At 38.1% G+C, this 8435-nt stretch overlaps 1 non-coding gene across 1 annotated transcript; it reads right to left on the bottom strand.

Moving 5' to 3' along the window:
• Positions 1–3541: 3541 nt before the first annotated feature.
• On the bottom strand, positions 3542–3653 carry LOC116897508. Its single transcript, XR_004387528.1, has one exon. It is a non-coding gene; the product is annotated as a small nucleolar RNA SNORA44 (small nucleolar RNA).
• Between the last annotated feature and the right edge of the window lie 4782 nt (positions 3654–8435).

Consider the following 8435-nt stretch of genomic DNA (forward strand, 5'->3'; position numbering starts at 1 on the left):
CATGGTCATGGTGTCTCTTCACTGAAACAGAAACCTTAATTAAGACACTAATCAACTTCACTGCAACTCATGACCTTGGCATGCTTATTAATTCTAACACAAGGTGAGGAGGTAGCTAGTCATGGCAGGAGGTATCTGTAGGAGAGGAGTCTCAAGGGGAAAGCATCTGAGAGGAGGAAGCTGCAGGTGCTGTTTTTGCACCCGCTAACCAATTATTTGTCTACATTGATACTTCATATACTGTCAACGTTCTTTCCCATGGGTAAAGGGACACTGGATTTTTGACATAGCTGTATTCATATCAAACAATATACATTTACTTCATCTATTTATATACATTTAATCATGGCTTCTTTGACTCCCACAACCCAAATTATAATGTGGCTCCCCCATTCCCTATCTTTCACCACAGCCTTATTATCATTTACATGGCTCAGACTCAAATGAACTTCTTTTACCAATAACTGCATCTTAAACACTGTCTTCACAGTTAATATGTCTTGTGTATTTCATCCCTCCACTGCACAGCCTTGTTAGACTGTGTGTCACCAAAAATGAGTTGTGAGGTGCAATCCTGGTTTATTCATGCCCATGACCCACACTCCAAGGTCTAGACTTCATCTCATTCTTACATACCATGCAGGATTTTTCAAATTTTGTTTTAATTCTTTTATGGATCCAAAGTTCTTTGGAAATTAAGGTCCTCTAAGTGTATGCTCAAATGGCACCAGTAACTATGATTTATAGCATGCTATAACTATATGTTTTACATTGCTATTTTACTAAAGCTTTAGCTCAAAGCTGTGAGACCAACTCCTGTCAAAGAGGCTGATGCCAACGTTATACTTTAGAGAACTTTTCCTGCCAACCCCTTCTGTGAAAAACCACCACCCAAATGCACGAGTCAAATGGAAAGCTGAGAACAAAATACAATTCTCACTTCTAGCACCATTATACAAGCTATTTAAAAAAAAAGTCTTTTTAGTTGCTGAGTGGGGCACTTTACATGAGAAATACACAAAATGAAGAAATTAACTAAGAGATTCTGTACACAGCAAAAAGAAAATGTGTCTTATGAACATTGATAAAGAACATTTTATAAATACACGACATTGTTCTGTAGTTACATTGTTCTGTAGAATGCTCTATGTAGTATGCAGATCATTTATCTGTCTGTTATTTCCATCACCTAATCCTTTACTTATGCTTTAGCAAACATTTGTGGAAAAATACAAAATACATAACTTCTTCTGTTAAATATTTTTATAGCATAAAGTTTGGATGAAAGACTTACAAAACAAAAATTTAAACTAGTGTTAAATGGGATTTTCAGGTGATAATTCTGAAATCACACAAAATTTCTCAAATCTAAAATAGAATTCAAGGACACGATGAACATCATTTAACTTGGGGACTATTAGACAATGGTGAAAGACAACCTGTGACTCTGCCAATTGCATTCTAGTTGAGATTTTGCCTAATATCCCTCAAACCACTCATTTAAATGTTGGACAGTGGTATTTATTTCCTAGAGAGCTTTTCTTGTCCTTTTGGTAAATGTTAACATACCTGTTCTAACTGTTTTCACCATTGTAATTTAGTCAACAAGTGACAGAGTTCCTATTTAAATATTATACAGTGTATGTAAGTATCAAAACGTCTGAAATTGGGATGTAAGATGGGTCATGTGGTAAGGCTGTTGCTCTGAAGTGTAGGGACCTGAGTTTAGTCTTGAAAACTCTCATTGTAAAGGAAGAAAACTGATTTGAGAGGCTGCCCTTTCACTTCCACATGTGCACTGTGGCACATGCATATTCACACAGACAAAATAAATGTAGTAAAAAAATCATGGTGCTCCAATTATGGACAATTTTCATGTTTCACATGCCAATTAGAATAGATTTTAGTAAAAATCAAAAATCTAGCTTCATTCTTTTCAAGTTGGTATTCTGTTGATGGTTAAGTAAAAGGCCAAAGCAAAATTCCATAATATAGATGTTGTTGATGAGAATATAGAATTTTTTTTAAAACACAAGTATAAAGAGTCCTCTGACCTGGTATAACTAACCCACATGGTGCTAGATCAGGTATAAAACAACAGAGAGAGAAAGAGAGAGAGAGAGAGAGAGAGAGAGAGAGAGAGAGAGAGAGAGAGAGAGAATGTGTTTCCTAAAGTAAAAAAATAAGTCTCCTTTACTTTACTTTATACTTTATAATAATAAGGTAAACCAGATGTCTCTTTCTTTAAAATAGCACTAAACAATACACTTAGGAATAGAAGACCATTATGCTAGGCTTTGTAGTGCCAGGAGTACCGTAGTGCACAGGAATAAGTTAAAACCTTTGTGGTGATTCTTTGAACCTCATTTCTTAGTAGATCCTAAAAAATCCAGGTTCTGCTCATATCAGATCTAACTTTTGCATTGATGCCTAACTCAATTGGAAAAGAATATGTTAGAGCTGAGATTTTTATGTCTGCTTGAACTGAAATTTTATGTTAATATAAAAGTCAGAAAATGAAATAAAATCTAGAGTCAGTCAAATATGACAAAGTTTCACAGTGGTAGTGTGTCTGTCTCCTTACATGTCAGGATCCAATGGAAACCAAATAACAATGCCCAAATCCTGGACCTCCTTAGGCCCTTCCCTTTCTGGCAAGAAGATGCTCTGTTTCTGCCACTCAGAATTTATAGATTTATTCCATATTCTTAACTGTACATAATAACTAATAACTGAGCTATATAGCTTTGTTTTGTCAGCCTTCTATTGTGGAGAGCTTTTGGGACCGCCTTGTAGGGAATTTGGCAGGAATTTGCCATTGGGCTGGAACACAGAAGTAGGCTCGGGCAGGATAAGGACTCAGGAAATAGGCTCAGATTAAGATTATTTATATTTTGACTAATACAAAGTTTAAGGCAAGCTCAGCCAAGGAATGTGTGGCATTCCTTTTATTTTGGTCATCCTGATAAGCCCTTAAAAAGTCATCACGGGATTTTGTTTATTGCCTTGTTTTTCCTTTGACAATGTGTGTTTTTGCCTTGTTTGTTCCTTGACCTAGAACTGACATAGAATGGTATCAAAGCAGGCTGGAGAAAAATAAACTTGCTTCAGCCTTAGCACTGGCTGGAGTCGTGTTATAGTGTCTAATTGTCTTTTTCTTTTTCTTTTTTCTTTTTTTTTTTTGAAATTTCAAAAGTCTTTATTGAACCAATTGCATGTTAGGTTCAAAGGTATTTCACTTTTTCCAAAATGCTGTTTCTTTTGTAGACCAATCTGGCCATTAAAGGCTACCTGGAAAAGTATTAGCCAGAAACTTCTAAATCCCAGTGTGATCTCCTTGTAGCATTTTTCCAACAAATAATGCAGACCAAATCACATGATGCCCACCTCACTGGTCACATGGTCCTTAACTTAATGAGCAGAGGCTCACAGGCTGTCTCCTCACTCTTCCAAGAACCGCCCAAGTGCACACTGCAGAAGGAAAGTTTGTTGTGAATACCACAGGACAGAAGGACAGACAGCTCATAACTCCAGTGGAAAAACATATAGGAGAGCTGAGTGGCAACAGCAGGCACTGTGATGACCTGGGTTGTCCAAGTCTCTCCGTTACTCTGGCATGCAGTTGGAGGTCTTTTTCTTTTTAATCCTTGCTCTCTCCTCCATTGAGACCCAGTTGACTGACTGAGCTGGCTTGGTCATTCTATCATATGACAAAATCCCTGTCAGAAAGAATTTGTGGAAGAAAGACTTACTTTGGATCACTGTTTCAGGGGGTCTTAGTCCAGAGAGACTGCGAATGCCTTGGGGAGGTCTTGATATCAGCAGAGTGTAACTGAGGTACATCTTTTTTTTTCTTTTCTTTTTCTTTCGAATGACCACAGATCAGTTAGTAAAAAGAGTTGGACTGAACAAGGGCTATACATAGTCTTGAAAAGGTTACTTCTGTGGCCTTCCTTCTGCCAGCAAGGCCCCATCTTTTAAAAGTTTCCCAGCATGCCGCTAGCTGAGAAATAAGTATTCAAATCAAGAGAATGGGGGGAGGGACATTTCAGATTCAAACCTCAGCACTGATATTTCTCACCTTCCTTTGGGTAGGCCCAAGGGTTTTATATCCTCTTCCTTGTTGACAAACTGCCACAGATTAATGAATCTCTTCCCACTTTCCCAAGTCTAAGCAAAACACACATCTCTTCACTGACTATAGCTGGCCTGTCTCTATAACAAATGGCTCTCATAGCCTTCTCTGGAAAAGGATAAGTTAGGTGAGTAAACCCATCTACAAGTCAGAAAGATACCTTTTGAAAGACCATCATATTTCAAGAAGAATCTGCGTTTGAAAGAGTTGTCTTTAGAGAATCTGAGTGGAATGTATCAAATAGCTGAATTATGCCCATCTGGAAAGATGCATGTGGAAAGAACATTAATAGAAGCCTCACCTACAGAGCTGCTTGTAACCATCAAGGAAATGTTGGTGTATCAACAGGCAGGACAGACCTCTTTTGATTAAAAGGCACTTACAGGAGGATAACAAATCAAGCTCTTTTAGCCATTTTGGTTCTTTCCCGAGGTGAAGTGGGAAAGGGATGCAGCTGCCGAGTCTGAGTCATTCATACAGGGGAATTCATTTTCAGTGGCCTGTGGATGGCTTGGAGTCAGAGCAGATTTCCATGCAGGAATGATCTATGGGTCAGGCATTCCACCCCCTTTGCTCACACAAAGACTGATTGCATGGCCCACAGCTGGATCCAGATTCCTGTTTAATTAAATGCGAGCCCCTCATTCTGTTGCATTACATCAAAGCAGGGGAAGGTGACTCAGAGGTGAAATGGCTAATGTAAATCTTCAACCCTTAAAGGATTGAATGGGGAATGGATAACAATCCTAGTTTTAGGCAGTGTTTGTTTGGAAATAAAGAGTATACATATAATTGAGACATCTGTGACTGTTTCTTTTCCTATCAAGATCAGCCTTCAGAAAGACATTTTCTGTAATGGACTTTGGTAGAATAAACCTAAATAAGTAAGTAAATAAATAATCCCAACATACATAAAACTGCCTATGAAATAGTTCATCGAGAAAAGTCATGTAAATGGCATCATAGGGCACATAATGGACTCGGCTGAAGTAGGTTTAGGTAAAACTAGCACTAAAGAGTCCTGTTTACATAGTATAATGCTTTAGGGCCTCAGAATGTTTAGCATTACCATTGTCATTTGAAACTTAGGTATACATTAAAGTCAACACTTGAATAGATGGATGTATGCATACATTTACACAAAAGATTTTAAAAGCCAATTTTATTCTTTCTATAACATGATACGTGCCTTTTAAATAGTAATGCTTTTGATTTTCATATTAATTATCATTCTACTATGTAATTAATGAAGCAATACCCAAGATATGGCTAAGAGAAAACTTTGGGATGGACATATTCTCCAAAGAGATTCTCTACCTCTTCACTTTGCATACTATGTCTTAAACATTTGTTCACTTCCTGCTTCAGCACTGGGAGCTGATCTGGCTTGACCTGTCTAGGTGCAGTGTATTCTGCCACTGACTCTTACTTTGTATGCTGTTTGGAAGATACACTTTCTTTAGAGTCAATCAACACCTCTGGGTCTTACAATCTGTTTCTTCTGGATAAATTCAATGACCCTTGAGGAGAAGGGTTTGACAAAATAGTTCCCATTTACTACTACAAGGTTCTTTCTTGAGGGCTGAGCAAGGCGTTGATCTATGGCTACATGTGTCATGACTATATAGTAACTTTATTGCTAGTTTCTTTAGCAGACCAGTAGTATTAGGTTTGTTATCATCCCTCCTTTCTCCTAGGCCATGACCTTTCTAGTCTCAAGTTCTGGGTTACTTTAGCAGTGTCAGAAATGGATTTTATCTCACGAAGTGTGCCATAATTCCAGTAATTCATTGGTTATTCCCATATATTTATGCCACTTTGCACAATTACAACTTATGGGAAGGTCATTTTTATAGAGCACATGGTAGCTGAGAAATATTAATGATTATCTTTCTCCTCTAGTAACATGTAGAGTACTTTTAGTTACCATGAACACTAATCAGTAGGGAGGAAGCTTCTAGTTAGGCACAAGTTCAATTTCTCCACAGTAGATGACATCAATTTGTGCTATCTTTTTTAAAAAAGATTTATTAATTTATTTTATTTACACAAGTACACTGTAGCTATCTTCAGACATACCAGAAGAGAGCATCAGATCCCATTACAGATGGTTGTGAGTCACCATGTGGTTGCTGGGAATTGAACTCAGGACCTTTGGAATAGCAGTCAGTGCTCTTAGCCACTGAGCCATCTCTCCATCCCAATTTGTGCTATCTTAAACAATAGGACTTTGCCAAGAAATAGTGGAGAGCAAGCAATATATTATAATCATTTGTGATGTCTGAGAGTTTCCATAGTGTTCTTTTGGCCAATGACTCAACAAGATGCAGCCATTTTGGGCACTGGGGACTTTACTTGGTAAGATAACATGTCTAGTTAGGACACTGTCTTCCCTATCATTTGGTGACTCTATTTATATTCCTTTAATATGTTAATACATTTTAGGTAGGTTCTACAGTAGTGGATTTATATATGATTTTTCAAATGATCTTTAGTGTTACTTATGCTCATTAGACTCCCTCCTTCTCTTCCATCCCTTCTCTATTTAAAAATCCTACTTCAGTTTCTGTCTTGTTCTACCTAACAATATACATTATTCCAGTTTTATTGGAAGATCCTCTCGTTTGCCCTCTCCTCATGCCTGGTCCCTTAGGAGATACTTAACATATAGATAAAAGAGAAAACACACAATGTTCACTTTAGGTTTACTTAAATAAGCATGGTTTCTTGGTTGTTTTTGTTTTCCTAGTGCAAACCATTTATCTGTGAATTTCATAATTTCTCTATTAGATAGTTTTATTTACATTTCGAATGTTATTCCCTTTCCTATGGAAAGGTTTCCCATCCATAAGCCCTCCTATCCCATTCCCCCTCCCCTTCTATAAGGGTGTTCCTCCTCCCCAACCACTACTCTTCCTGCCTCCCCACCCTGACAATCCCCTGCACTGCGGGGGTCCAGCTTTGGCAGGACCAAGGGTTTCACCTCCCATTGGTGCCCAACAAGGCCATCCTCTGCTACTTATGCAACTGGAGCAATGGGTCTGTCCGTGTGTACTCTTTGGGTAGTGGTTTAGTTCCTGTGAACTCTGATCGGTTGGTTTTATTGTTTTTATGGGGTTGCAAACCCCTTCAGCTCTTCAATCCTTTCAATTCCTTCCACAGGGACCTCGTTCCTAGTTCAATGGTTTGCTGGTAGCATTTGCCTCTGTATTTGTTATGCTCTGACTGAGCCTCTTAGGAGACAGTTATATCAGGCTCCTGACAGCATGCACTTCTTTGCTTCATCAATATTGTCTAGTTTTGGTGGCTGTATATATATGGGCTGGATATCCAGGTGGGGCAGGCTCTGAATGGCAATTCCTTCAGTCTCTGCTCCAAACTTTGTCTCCATATCCCCTTCTAGGAATATTTTTGTTCCCACTTTTAAGAAGGACTGAAGCATCCACATTTTGGTAGTCCTTCTTCTGGAGCTTCATGTGGTCTGTGGATTGTATCTTGGGTAATTTGGGCTTTTGGACTAATGTCCACTTAATAGTGAGTGCATAACCTCTGTGTTTGTTTGATTGGGTTACCTCACTCAGGAAGATATTTTCTATTTCCATCTATTTGCTTATGAATTTCATGATGTCATTGTTTTTGATAGCTGAGTAGTACTCCATTTTGTAGATGTACCACATTTTCTGTATCCATTCCTCTGTTGAAGGGCATCTAGGTTCTTTCCAGTTTCTGACTATTATAAATAAGGCTGCTATGAACATAGTGGAGCATGTGTCCTTGTTATATGTTGGAGCATCTTTTGGGTATATGCCCAGGGGTGATTTAGCTGGGTCTTCAGGTAAGTATAATGTCCAATTTTCTGAGGAACCTCCAGACTGATTTCCAGAGTGGTTGTACCAGCTTGAATTCCTACCAACAGTGAAGGAGTGTTCCTCTTTCTCTACATCCTCACCAGCATCTGTTGTCACCTGAGTTTTTAATCTTAGGCATTCTGACTGGTGTGAGGTGGAATCTCAGAGCTGTTTTGATTTGCATTTGCCTGATGATTAAGGATGTTGAACATTTCTTTGGGTACTTCTCAGCCATTCAATATTCCTTAGCTGAGAATTCTTTGTTTAGTTCTGTACTCTATTTTTTAATAGGGTTATTTGGCTCTCTGGAGTTTATCTTCTTGAGTTCTTTGTATATATTGAATATTATTCCTCTATTGGATGTAGGATTGGTAAAGATCTTTTCCCACTATATTGGTTGCCATTTTATCCTAATGACACATAATTTATCTTTAAATAGCAGAATAATATTT

Source organism: Rattus rattus, chromosome 3, assembly GCF_011064425.1.
Source record: "Rattus rattus isolate New Zealand chromosome 3, Rrattus_CSIRO_v1, whole genome shotgun sequence".
Taxonomy (NCBI): domain Eukaryota; kingdom Metazoa; phylum Chordata; class Mammalia; order Rodentia; family Muridae; genus Rattus; species Rattus rattus.